General features: G+C 38.5%; 2 long non-coding RNA genes across 2 annotated transcripts in view; one reads left to right on the top strand and one right to left on the bottom strand.

The window, feature by feature from the left end:
* Positions 1-295: 295 nt before the first annotated feature.
* The window catches only part of LOC134287592 (uncharacterized), a 210,017-nt gene continuing 197,179 nt past the window's right edge, over positions 296-13,133 (top strand). Inside the window, exon 1 of the long non-coding RNA XR_009997391.1 lies at positions 296-1,162. This is a non-coding gene — a long non-coding RNA (uncharacterized LOC134287592). The remainder of the gene's footprint in view (positions 1,163-13,133) is intronic.
* Positions 3,353-4,516, bottom strand: LOC115265577 (uncharacterized). The gene is made up of 2 exons (XR_003896757.2): positions 4,332-4,516; positions 3,353-4,264 (listed from the first exon to the last, which is right to left on the bottom strand). It is a non-coding gene; the product is annotated as an uncharacterized LOC115265577 (long non-coding RNA).

Raw genomic sequence — 13,133 nt, 5'->3', positions numbered from 1 at the left:
CCTATCCAACCAAATCTTCTCGTTTTACCAAAAGTTTGTTTCCCACGAGTCCTAAATCAGCAACAAATATTTTCCTTCGCCATACTCGTGCCACATACAATAAAAGGAGCCTTCTGTCTTTACTAAACGAACTATGTACAAACCGGAAATTGACTCTCCCTCAACGATATTTTATAGAACCCGAATCAAATTGATTCTAACTGCCGCTCGTTCGGTAATATCTAAACTAAGCTCAAAAACCCCCGCTGTCAGCAATATTGACTAACATCGTTTTCTTTCGTTCTCCTTCCAGATCACCGATCATGATCACCGCTTGATCGCAACAAACCAACCGACACACCGATACCAGTTCAGTGCAAGTTGTCGTCGCTCAGGTTGCTCACCACCGCACCGGAGGGAGCCGTCGATCAAGATCAAGTCTGCCCGATTTGCCGTTAGATCAACTTAGGGGACAAGTCGCGCATCACACACACTGAACTATGGATAAAATTTGCCTCATCTGGGAAAGGTGACAGCCAGCAGCGCCGTTTCCGACTGGTGGATGCGAAAAACCGTTGGATTGCCCGTGAAGAAGCGGAGAAAAATGTAAACATTAGTGAGTGGCGCCAGTAGCTTAAGGTGAACACGATGGCCAAATCTAGCCGTAATGGCTCCCGAGCAGGGGAAAACGTTGTGTGATAGTTCGAAATTCAAATTTTTCCTGCGCTAGCAGTGAGGAGAGGGTACGACACGCGACCGAAAAGCCGGTGGAATAAATTAGCGGAAAATATCAATCCACTTTGTTGTTGTTGCGGGTTTCTAGTGGTGTAGTGGTGTGTTTCGCACAAAGTGGTTAATTGCGCGTCGTCGAGTGTGTAGGTTAAGGTGAAACTGCCGACAGCGCGAGCGAAAGCGTGCGAGACTGCGCACGTGGTGAGAGTAAAAACCGTTGATAGAAGCGAGAGAGAGCGCGAAAAAGCCCGAAAGCAAGTGTCAAGAGAGAGGGAGTGCAGTTACCTAAAGTGTGTGTGGTGAATAAGTCAACCGGAGTAAGGTGGTGAATTGCGGTTTCGGAGCAAGCACGGGAGAATCAACAAGCACAATGAATCCATACGCTGAACACAACGTCATCCGGGCGCCATCTTTGAAGCGTGGAAAGAACGACGAGGGGCTCAACAATCGGGTAAGTACCGGTGTCTTGGCTTAAGTTGAGGTGAATTATGGTGAATATCACATGGGAGGAAAGCTTTCTTTACGAATTCAAGACCTATCGCAACATAATGTTCAATGTTCTGCAGCTAAGCCATATGATGGAAAGGGCAAACAGAGATGGTTTCTCTCTGGATGACTGGAGTTTCACCACCAGCGCAAGATACTTGCGCTGCTGGTTTTCTGGGTCACTCTTTCGGTACTCCGACGCAGATGGCACTTGAAACGACCTTCTCCTTCGATTAACTGTTTTCCAAAGCATAGCTTGCGGATGGATGGAGTGGAAGCACTTGTTGCCAGCAGTGCCTATCTGCACCGTTTGCACTCCATTCACTTTTTCGTGATGTTGGATGGCTTGGCTACCAACCAATAGAGTTTTCGAGTGGGACGGTGCACTATCCGTGTACGACGCTAATGTATGTGTCTACGATGAATACGGTTGAATTTTAATTGAATTAATCTAGTCAGTTGAGGAGTTGAACCTGCCTGAAGTTTTGCGTATGCCGTGTCTTTTAATTCGAGTTGGAGGCGAATGTTCCCCATTCAAATAAATTCATCGCAGCATTAGACTATATGTACCTTCGACTTCGATCATCGATATTGAACGCGGCAATATAGAGAGCGAAAGACTAGCTCGAGTTGCAGCAAGTGGAAGTGAATGTGGAATAGGTTTATTGGAACGGAGATGGTTAATTATGATGAGGAGCGCACTTGCTGCATATGGACGTTTGTTTGTGCTCACGCGCTCGTTCGGGTATGTGTAATAATAATTGTGGCAGTAATTGCAATACTGCGTGTTGATTAGTTTTATGGGAAGCCATTATTGGTTAGGGCTGGTGTGTGTAAAACAATAATTGATCCTATTTATTTTTGAAATAATGTTTGAAATGAAGAAATTTTGATCTATTTCGTGTCGATCAAATCTATACACAGGTCATAGCTATGTTTACGTATAGATTGTGTGAAACGCTAATGCTAACCAACGCTATGCTGTTGTATGAATTATGTTATGAATCAATAACCAATCATTTAGAGCCCCAAAAGAAGGTACCTGAAAGACCGAAACGTCGGACAAGGTGAAATAGTCAAGTTTGTCAATACTGGCCATTTCTTCTAATTACTGCAGAATCTCGGAATTCTTAATAAATTATTGAGGAAATTATAATAGGTTATGGTAACATTGTTATTTCTTGTGAATTTCTGTGAAAATTCTTTACATTTTTTTGGTAATGCATTTGGAAATTTCTTCAGCAATTTATTTATGAAGCGCTTTCATTTAAAATCCCCTTAATAGTGATCACCCCTTTTGAGAAACCTAGACAGTTTTTTATATATTTTTATTTTTATTTTTTTATTTTTTTGTGAATTGCTTTTGTTGGGAAAGATTTGAGTTTGGTGAAACTGGCAACACGGTTCAGTGCCGAAGCAGAAAGTAAACTGTTGTGGTAAGAGGTGGACGTAGTGCGAGTAAAGATAACAAAATGTAAGAGAGTCTTTGGTAATAATTAATTAGTTTGTGGTATAATAAATGATGTATTTCCCGCATTGAAGCCCCGCATAACCATGAACCATACTAGGACCGTTTATCATACTGTTCACAACTATTCACTACTGTATCTCAACAGTATCACATGACACCCAAAGGAACAATAAACCAACAGTATCATAAACGGTTTCAACAGTGTGATAGATGGTTATCGAGCAAATTACAATATGGGGAATAGGCGGTTAAGTTATGTTACAATAAAAAAACGCCCATTTTCTCGAACAAAATTTCTCGTTTACAGTTTGCCAAAAGGTCAATATACTATCCATTTTTTGCTCTGTTTACCGTTAAGCAAACAGTTCTAGAACGTTTGAACAATAGAATTGGAATAAAAATAAGAAATGTATGTGTAACTATTGCTTTACAGTTCATTATGGTTCCATGGTTCTATAGTATATTGTTCTATTATGATTGTAATGTCAGCATTTCTTTATTGGGTGGGAATAAACATAATAAAAACAATTAAGAAAATTCAAATTTTTATTAATCGCAGAAGTTTGTTAGCAAATTTGTTAAGAATGTAAGTGAACACAATATTTGATTATAGGGTAATTGTTCCCTTCGTTGTGGTAGTACCTAATGTTGCGGTAGTGGCAATTGAGCACTTTTTCGACTGAAATGTTACCAAGAGGCATTTTTAATAGATGTATAGGGCACTGCACTGTTTTGATTTTGTATGGGATTTTGACGTTTCTTGGCCTTGTTGTTTACACAATGTCTGGAAGAGTGAAAGAGAAGGAGAGAACTTCGTGCAGTGCCCTATTATGCTTAAATTATGAGATTGCACCATTTGTGTGCTTAAGATTTGCCCAAAAACCTATTTTAAAAAAATATTTTCCTTAAATTTTTTGCTGCTGTGTTCCTATTGTTGCGGTAGTGTTCCTAATGTTGCGGTATCCCATATGATTTCAATGGGATACCGCAACAATAGGAACCAAAATTAAATTTTACCTCCATAATAGGAACAGTGTGCCTATTGTTGTGGTATGCGATTATTGATCGAAAACAGAGAGAAACGATAGTTTTCATATTTTTCCCAGCAAATTTGGATAGAAAACTACCGACTAACGTTTTGAAACCGTTCATTAGATGGTACGATCATATTTTTTTGAATTAATTTACCTTATTACCACAACGATCGGCACACTTACCCTAGCGATAATTACAGAAATTATTCGAATTAACATTTTCAAACTGCGCCGAATCATGCAGAACGGTCCTTGGTCCAATTTTGTTGTCGCTTCTGCAACCGCGTTTATCAGCTTCCCGAGCAGCGTGAATGAAAAGCTCCCAAGCCATGGAGCTAGGCTGGTCGGTCTTCGCTCGGTTTCCGGCCTTCATCCTCGCTTTTATCACATCCTCCGCTTGATTCCCCGTATCTTTTTGCTTCCAAATCGATTCCTTCGTCGGTGATGTCCCGCCTACGGTCCGATAAGAGTCATCCGTAAACCAACCAAATTATGCACTTTCTGATGACTACCAAACGCTGAATTTGTTTTGGATATCTCCAGCAGCTGCGGTACATCCGACCTACAACAAAATCCACGGGGGCTAAATTGGCTATTGATGAAAAACAGTGATTCCGAAAGAAACTTACCTCCAAAAACAAGCTCAATGATTCCGTCTATTCCTGCCCATGGCTGGACCTGGGCTCGAATGTTGTTTATATCCGGTCTGCACTGCGGCCGCAGTGGAAGAAGCCTCCCCAGGAGCGTATTCGGCCAACTTTTCACGGTGTTGTTGATTCTGCCTCGGATTTTGCGCAGCTTTCGAACAAGCGAAACTCGCGGAACTCGAGTAACATTCAAAATGAGTCTAATTAGATTTCGGAAATGTGATACTCAAAAACACGTAAAATTTTACACTGCCATCAAAGTTTGTAACTGCTATGAAGATTTTCGATGCAAAAATGCAGAAAAATCTGAAAATGCATTAAATCATTCCAATGCTCTGAATTTCTCATTTTATCTGAGTTAAAAGTGTGATGATGCTTGCTTTGCGTACCATAGATGGAACCTTTTGATGTGTTTCGCGAACATGCAATAAAAACAAGCTGGAAGCTTATGCTCACGAATACAAAAGCGTGTAACTATTTACCAAAGTGTTGAACAAATGTGATTTATAGTAAAATGCAGTGGTGTAGGTGTGTTGCGCAACTGTGAAGGCTAACAGTTTGATATGAGGTGATCTTACATTGCTACAATATTAAACGAGTTTTCGTCGCCATACAGTTGAACATTGTTTGAAGACTACAATATAGTGTCACTGTTTGACATGGTTTGATCAAACCATCGTTTATAGTCAACAGCTCCAAGTTTCATACTGTTCAACAATAAAGCAGCTGTTTGAGAAAAAATAACCCTTTCAGCTAGGAGAAATTTACTGTTTGGACTTTATGTCAAGTGGTATTTTTCTATGCGGGGCTTCTTCAACCAAAGCTGCTTTCAATTTTTGTCTATTCGTGCCGAAGAAAGTCCACCCCGCAACAGCTTTAGTAATGCATTTAAAATCAGTTCGTCAATTTCTTTGAGTTTGTTTTTAAAATGTTTACAAACTTTGATGGCATTTCCTTCGAAGCTACTTCGTCCATTTAATTGGGAATTTCGATGGTAATTTCTTCGGATATTGGATTGGCAAAATCTTTGAAAATATCTTGGCAAAGAAATATGAATTTCTTTGGTAGTTTAATTGGAATTTGTTCAGCACTTTCATTGAAAATATCTTTCTTTGAAAAATTCTTTGTATAGAACTAATAAGTGATTAAAATTTAAAAAAATTCAATGGCATTTTTTTCCATAAAATTGAGAATTTCTGTGGTAATTTGGTTGAGATTCCTATTGTATTGCCTTTGTATTTTATTGTGTTTATACAAGGTGTTAGGTTCCTGAGTGCAAACTTTTTAAAGGGTGATAGAGGACCATATGGTGAAAAAAAAAATGTTCTACGCATATGATCAAATCTCAACCGTTACGTAGTTATTGAACTTTCCATGTTTTGATTACTGGCTTTAACTTTAAAATGGTCAAACTTATCGCAGTTTTTTAGCCTTATTCAAAAGATCATTGAATTTTCTATCAAATGGCATCTTCGAACCGATTGGTTTAATTCAATAACTAAGTTTTCTAGAGCAAATAGCTCAAAAGTAGTGTGTTTTAATTTGTTTTTGTCAATTATCTTTAAAAAATGCGTAATAATTTAAAATTCTTTCTTAGGCAAAGTTGTGGCACCTGTTCCACTCTACAATACGTTCTTTGGCATCAACCTTTTATCTCTTATCGTTTTCTTGCAGTTTCGTTTTAAACATCGCATTTCAGATCATAAATTTGCAACTGTCATGGTAAGCACTTTTTTGCGCACATTTAAATAGAAATTGCAAGAGAACGATAAGAGCTAGAAGCTTTGTGTCAAAGAACGAATTGTAGAGTGGAACAGGAGCCACAACTTTGCCCAAGAAAGAATTTTAATTTATTACGCACATTTCAAAGATAATTGGCAAAAACAAATTAAAACACACTATTTTTAGCTATTTTCCTCTAGAAAACTTAGTTATTTAACTAAACCAATCGAATCAAAGATGTCATTTGATAGAAAATTCAATAATCTTTCGAAAAAGGGTAAAAAAAAACTTCGATAAGGTTGACCATAGCCAGTTAAGGCAATAGTAATCAAAAACATGGAATGTTCAATAACTACGTAACGGTTGAGATTTGACCATATGCGTAGAACAATTGTTTTCACCATTTATGGTCCTCTATTACCCTTTAAAAAGTTTGCACTCAGGAACCTAACACCCTGTATTTGTTCCTCCGAAAACTGCTTCGGCAATCTTTTTAAGGATTCCTTTGAAATTTGCTTTGGAAAGTACAGTGGAAATTTCTCAAAAAAAAACAAAATGTTTGCGAATTGCTGCAATAATTATTATACAATTTACACAGCTAGTCCTTCGAAAATTTATTCTTTAACTTCGCTATCAATTCCTAAAGTTTTTTTTAGAAAATTCATCGATAATTCCTTTTAAGTTTTTTTTTTTCAAAAAATTGCATTGAAATTATTCTCATCATTTACCTATTTGAAAATTTCCAAGGCAATTATGTTAGAAATTCTTCCATAATTCATTCGCAATATTTATTGGGAATGTATTCAGAAGTTTCTTTTTGAATTCCTTCGGTCACTCTTTTAAATATTTATCATACAATTGCTTTGGAAATTTAGAAATTTTCGGTTGCAATTGCTGAAGGAACTTTTAAACAAATTTATTTCTATAGAGCTACAAATTTCGGCACTTCAGTCTTAGAGAATTAGAACGAAAGATTTAGATTTACCTTCAACGTTTCGACTCGTCTTTCAGGGTATTTTTCAGTGGACTCTTGTACGAGTCGAAACGTTGGTAAAAATGTAATACTTTTGTTTGCATTTTCGAAGACTGCAGCGCCAAAATATCTGAAGAAATTCAATAGAAAATTTAAAAAAAAAATCGAAGGTGGATATTTTTAATGATAATCCGAAAGGATAACCTGGAGAAACTCCTTGTGAAACCCCTGATACAATTCCTACAGAAAAATTTGATCGAAGAATTGATGAAACAGAAAGAAAAGCCGAAGAACGTAGTGTGTGGCTTCGTGGTTGTGCGGCTAGTGTCACCAAGCATTTAGTGGCATCGTGTTGAGGAGCGCGGGTTCGATTCCCGCCGCAGCAGTCAGGAATAGTTTTCGACTATGCAACTGGGCGTTGCATGCTAATCCGTTTAGTGTTGTGCCTACTTCGAAGAGCGACTAGCTCACTGGAAGCATTAAACGTGATCGTGTCTTTTTTTAGAGTTTCTAAAATAAATCATGGAACATTTCCTAAACATCTGTTGATATAACTTCACGGTGAAAACACAGTCCTTGGAGTTGCTGAACTACGCAGCTTCAAAGCTGCAAATTTATTTCAAATATAATACATATTCAAACTCTAATTTATAACTTACATACATTTCTGTATTATCTGGGTGATTTCCCGGCTACTGTTCCAACTAAAACAACTAATTAAACAAGCCCCTTTACTACAGGGTTTTCTAAACTGACTGGATTCAGAACAATAAAGGTGAAATTCAATACGTGCTATCTACAAATTATTGCATGCGGGAACAAACCTAATTATATTGGATTATAAACCATTGATGATTGTTGAACATTTAGGGGTTCTCAAATTAAAAGTCGATTGTTTCACCAGCTTTATCAGCTCACTACGTAACGCAGTAGTTACGGCAACAGCATCCTTAAAAAAAATATGTGAGTCAATAAATGGAAACGTTTATCAAGAAATTCCAGGAGAAATTTTTGAAGAAATTCTTCTGACTGAACCCGTGGAAGATATTCTTAGAGAGTTCTAGCGAAATTGTTTGAATTAACCACTGGAGATATTTCTCAAATAATCCTAGGAAGATATCATATAAAATATCATTAAAAAAACCTGAATTGATTTCTAAGAGAATTCTTGAACGATTTCAACCCAGAGGATGAATCAATGTTGAAAGTTCTAAGGTTTTCTTAAAAAAAAAAACATTTGCGAAATTTCCGGGACAAAATAAGAGTTTCCGAAGTAATCCGAGACTAAATTTCTTATGGAATTTATTGCAAAGTTAGAATTCATGGAAGAAACTTGGAGGAGTTTTTGAACCCCTGAGGAGTTTTCTATGAAAATCCCTGGCAAAATTGCAAACTTTGAAGAAAAAAATCATTAGATGAATTCTGAAGAAATTCTTGGCATACTATTTGAAAGCCTCTCTAGAAAAATATCTGATGAATCTAAGGATTTCTAAAAAAAATTCAGATGTAATTTTTGAAGAATCTCTACAGGAATTGGCTTCTTTAGTGGTGTTGAGATAATTCCATATTCACAATCTGCATGCCAAACTGAGCCGAAATCCAAATTTTCATGAACTTTGGTGCCCGGGAACCTATTTAAAAATCGATTTAAAGTTTGTATGGGAGCGATTTGTCGAATCACCCCTCGTCGCATTTCGTACTGGGCGGAGCTGTCAAGCAGTTGCCCAGCTGTCAAAAGGTGATTTCAAAAAATCTTTTTGTAATTGAATTTAGGTATCAAAATAAAGTTTTAAAAATCTTAAAAAAATCATACTGGCTTAAAAAAAGGTGCTCTTTCGAATAAAATCAAAAAATCAATATATTATTCTTAATTTAAAAACCCAATTGGAAAAATATGGAAAACTTTTTGAAAACTCATGTTATTCAACATACTATAAAAAAATCAAAATGAATCCTAGGGAAATTCGTTTTTTTAATGCGCGTAGGGATTCCTAAGGTATTTTTGAAGCAATCCATGGCGAAATTTTCAGAATGATCTTTTTGGAAAATTTCTGACGGAACTTATAGAAGATTTTCTAAAAAAATCCAGAAAAAAATCTTAAGGAATTTTTGAAGAATTTTCTTAAGGAATCATAAGAGAAATTTCTAAATGAATATCCAGGAGAACTTTAGTAGAAAATCCTGGCGGAATTTATTAAAGAATCCATGGAAAAACAATGTTATGTAGATTTTCTAAAACCCCTCGAAAGAATTTCTTGCATATTACAGTAAAGCCCATTACAGGATATTTCTGAATGAAAATCAAAATAAACTTCTCAATAAGTTCATGGACAAAGTTCTTGTTACGTTACATATTCAGAAAAACTGTAGTGGAATTTTTAAAGCTGTCTTTGATTTTTTTTTGGAAATAATCCGCAAACGAATCACTGAGGTAATTTCTAGAGGAATCATTGGAAAAAGTTTCATAGTTATTTTCTATTTAGGGAGGCAAAAAATCGAGAAAAAAAAGCAAAAAATCGAGAAAGGAATTCGTCCAGACATTCCCTCTAGGAATTTCTCCAGGCATTCCTCTAATATTTCATCCAGGAATTTTTCAAAGAAGTCCTTAAGTAATTCCTCCAGGAATCCTTCCACGAATTTCTCCAGGAATTCCTCCACGAACTTTTTCCTGGTATTTATCCAGGAATTTCTTTTGCAAGAATTCATCCAGGGATTCTTTTTGGGATTTCGCCTGGTGTTCCTCTAGGGATTCCTTCAGGCGTTTCTTCAGAAACTCCTATGAACTCCTCCAGGAATTTATCCAGGAATTCCTCCAGAGGTTCTTCCAGAGATTCCTGCAGAAATTGCTTCATATATTCTTCCAGGGGTTTCTCTACGAACTTCTCCAGGGATTCCTCCAGATGTTCTACCAAAGATTCCCCCAGGAATTCATCCAGAAATTTCTTTAGGAATTCTTCCAAGAATTTCTCAAGGGATTTCTTCGGAAATTTCTCCAGGGGTTCATCGCAGAATTCCTCTAGGAATTTATCCAGAAATTTTTCCAGGAATTCTTTCAGGAGTTTTAACAGGAATTTCTCCAGGAATTTCTCTAGAGATTCTTCCAATAATTCCTCTATGGATTTCTCCAGGAATTGTTGCAGGGACTCCACTAAGAATTTGTCCAGAAGTTCCTCCAGTCATGCCTCCAGAATATGTTTCAGGGATTCATCCAGGAATTCCTCCAGAAATTTCTCAAGGAATTACTTCAGTAATAGAGATATGTTCTAGAGATTTCTTCATGAAATCCTTCAGGAATTCGATCTGGGATTGCTTCAGGTATTTATTCAGGAATTCCTCCAGGGATCCTTCCAGGATTTCCTCCAGGAGTTCCTCCAGAGTTTCCTCCAGGGTTTTCTCTAGCCATTCCTGCAGGGATTCATCCAGGAATTCTTCCAGGGATTTCTCCAAGGATTGTTCTGGGAATTCTTCCAGGGATGGCTTCAGGAATTTTTTTAGTGACTTCAGATATTTCACTCGGGATCAATTCAAAAAATTATTCAGAGATTGCTTCAGATATTTCAGAAATTCTTCCATCATCTGTTCAGTAATGTTCCAGGAATTACCTTAAGATAACCTGAAGATTTATTTGAATTGCTTTAAGGATTTCTTCAGATATTCCTGTTTTGAAATTCTTTAAGATAATATGCTCTATAAAGTCCTTCAGGGATTCGTCCAAAAATTTGTGAAGGGACTCCTTCAGAAATTCCCCCGGGAATACCTCTAGGAATTCCTTCATAATTTCCTTCAGACATTTCTTTTCGAATGTGTTCCAGCGATTCGTCCAGGATATCATTCAGGTGAATTCTAATATTTTTTTCCAAGAATTCCATGATATGCGAGTTCTTCGGAGATACCTCTAGGACATTCTTCAAGAATTTCTCCAGGGATTCTTACAAGGATACCTCGAGAATTTCCTTCAGTGATAATTTCACGAGAATACCTTCAAGAATTCATCCTTAGGTACAAAAGGTATTACGTATGAGTTTGTTAGGGAGCTGCCCCCACCCTAACCAAAAAGCTGGCTACGCCCTTGCATCACCGGATTTTTTGTTGTCTGTATTAGTTGATTAAAAAGACTCGATGCACAGTAAGCGATGTATTTAACTTAAAAATTTGGTAATGATTGATTCGTAAGTAATCACTTCAGTACTTGTAAATAACTGGCCGTTTCATCTGGACTCTACCATTTGTGTGCCTTATACCACATGGGTAACAAAAACTCGGAGAGAAAAAGTTCAACTGCACTCCCCATTAACTTCGTTGAGCCAACTCGCTCACATTTTAGCCATAATTAAGAGTCGTGGTTAAAATCATACCCATATACACTTTTTCCTCGCTGCTTATATACCCACCTATCGCCATATAAGCGCAATACCGCTCTCGAGTGCCGGCCTGCCGATACCAATCTGGATGAAATAGACAGGCATTGGCCCTCTCAACTCAGCCTAAAACCTCAAACCTACCTCGACTCGATCCGTTCTGCTTGGTATGGTCGCTCGGGGTTTCGGTTGGTTGTTGGTACCGTTTTTCCCTTTCATTACTGGTTTGTGCGATCGCGTTTGGTTGGCGGTGAACGCCTTGGTACACGGCTTCAGCCCACAGACCATCAGACAGTCCTTTCAATCAGCTGATTCGTTTCGTACCTACGGAAAGTTTGTGGGGACCTTAATTCCTTGTCAGTCTTGCTTGGTGGCCTCTTATGTGAGGATCAGTTGAACCGCTTTTCGTCATCGCATTCCGGATTTTTGTTTTTTTACCACCGATAACAGCGACAACTGTGGGACGAGGCTTGAGGAGGCAGTGTATGTGAAATTGTGTTCATGTGCATAAACTGTGGTATAAACTGAGGAGGTACAGTGTAGGTCAATGGTTTTGCATCATAATCGATTGAATTGACGCCTAATGGAAACCTGTACCTGCTTTCAAGCCAATCGCTTGATTTTAGGGTTCGTCTCGATTCAAACATCCATCATATCGAAGACCTGCTACTCCATTCAAATTTCTCTGTGTCTGTCGTTCTTCCGGCAAAGCCGTTTTGGCATACTGTTTTCAACTGTTTGATGGCTTACTGACGTGCTAATGATCCCCCGTTTAACAACGTGATAAAATGCAAGAACATTTAGGGGAAAACGGCGCAGTTTTTCTCTGGATGCCATTCACAGCTTCTTAAAACTTCCGCATATCGCTCTGTTCCATGCTGTTTTGTGCATCAAAGCATCCACCTTCTTCATAGTCCACTTGTACTGACTAAACTAAAAAAATCGATTTCGTTGCAAATTTTTCTGACCACCACTGTACCTCAGTATACCACCGGAGGAGTTTTCCACATCGCGACGACAACGACCATGATTACAGAGCAGAGCGCGGCGGCGTCGACGGTACTCTAGACTCTCATGTGGTGATCTCCCTGCCTGCCTGCATGACTGGCTGTGTTGTAAACGATGATGATGAAGCGGTGCGCGGTGATGAATGTTGTTGGTACTTTTGGCCGACCCAGCTCGCTCACTCTCGTCGTCAACATCATCATCGTCGTTGTCGGCTGGCCAAAAACAAAAACATATGTCTCCTCCTCAGTCAGAAGGGGCTCCTCTATCAGCGAGCGAGTGCAGGGCAGTAGCAGTAGCGGTGCGCCACGTCCGTTCGGTCGTTCGTTCGTGAATGAGTGTTTGATTGCACGGTTCGGAGCGCGGTTCGCGATCATTGCGGTGTGAAAGTAGACTTTGCGGTGTGTGTTAGGCCTGGAGTCCCGAAACCTCCGGCTTTTTTTTCGGTTTTGGCGAAAGAAGTTAGGCAACGAATGCATTCAGTGCAGCAACACCCTCCCACAACAGGGTTACGAAATGGATTGCCACGGAGCGCGGTGGTTTCCGACAGGAAGAAAATTGAATGAATGTGCCGTCGTGTATCCCAAAGTGATCGTCGATAACGACGGGGAAGTGGTTTAGAAGTGGCGCAGAATTGGTCAGAAGTTAAAAATAAAGCTGTTTCAGTTGCCTGTTGGTTCTAATTAATGGACTAACGTTGTGGCGTGTTTTGAGTGAGCAATAAGC

Source organism: Aedes albopictus, chromosome 2, assembly GCF_035046485.1.
Source record: "Aedes albopictus strain Foshan chromosome 2, AalbF5, whole genome shotgun sequence".
Lineage (NCBI taxonomy): Eukaryota > Metazoa > Arthropoda > Insecta > Diptera > Culicidae > Aedes > Aedes albopictus.
The sequence above is the reverse complement of the archived record's forward strand: the minus strand, read 5'-3'. Positions and strand labels throughout refer to the sequence as shown.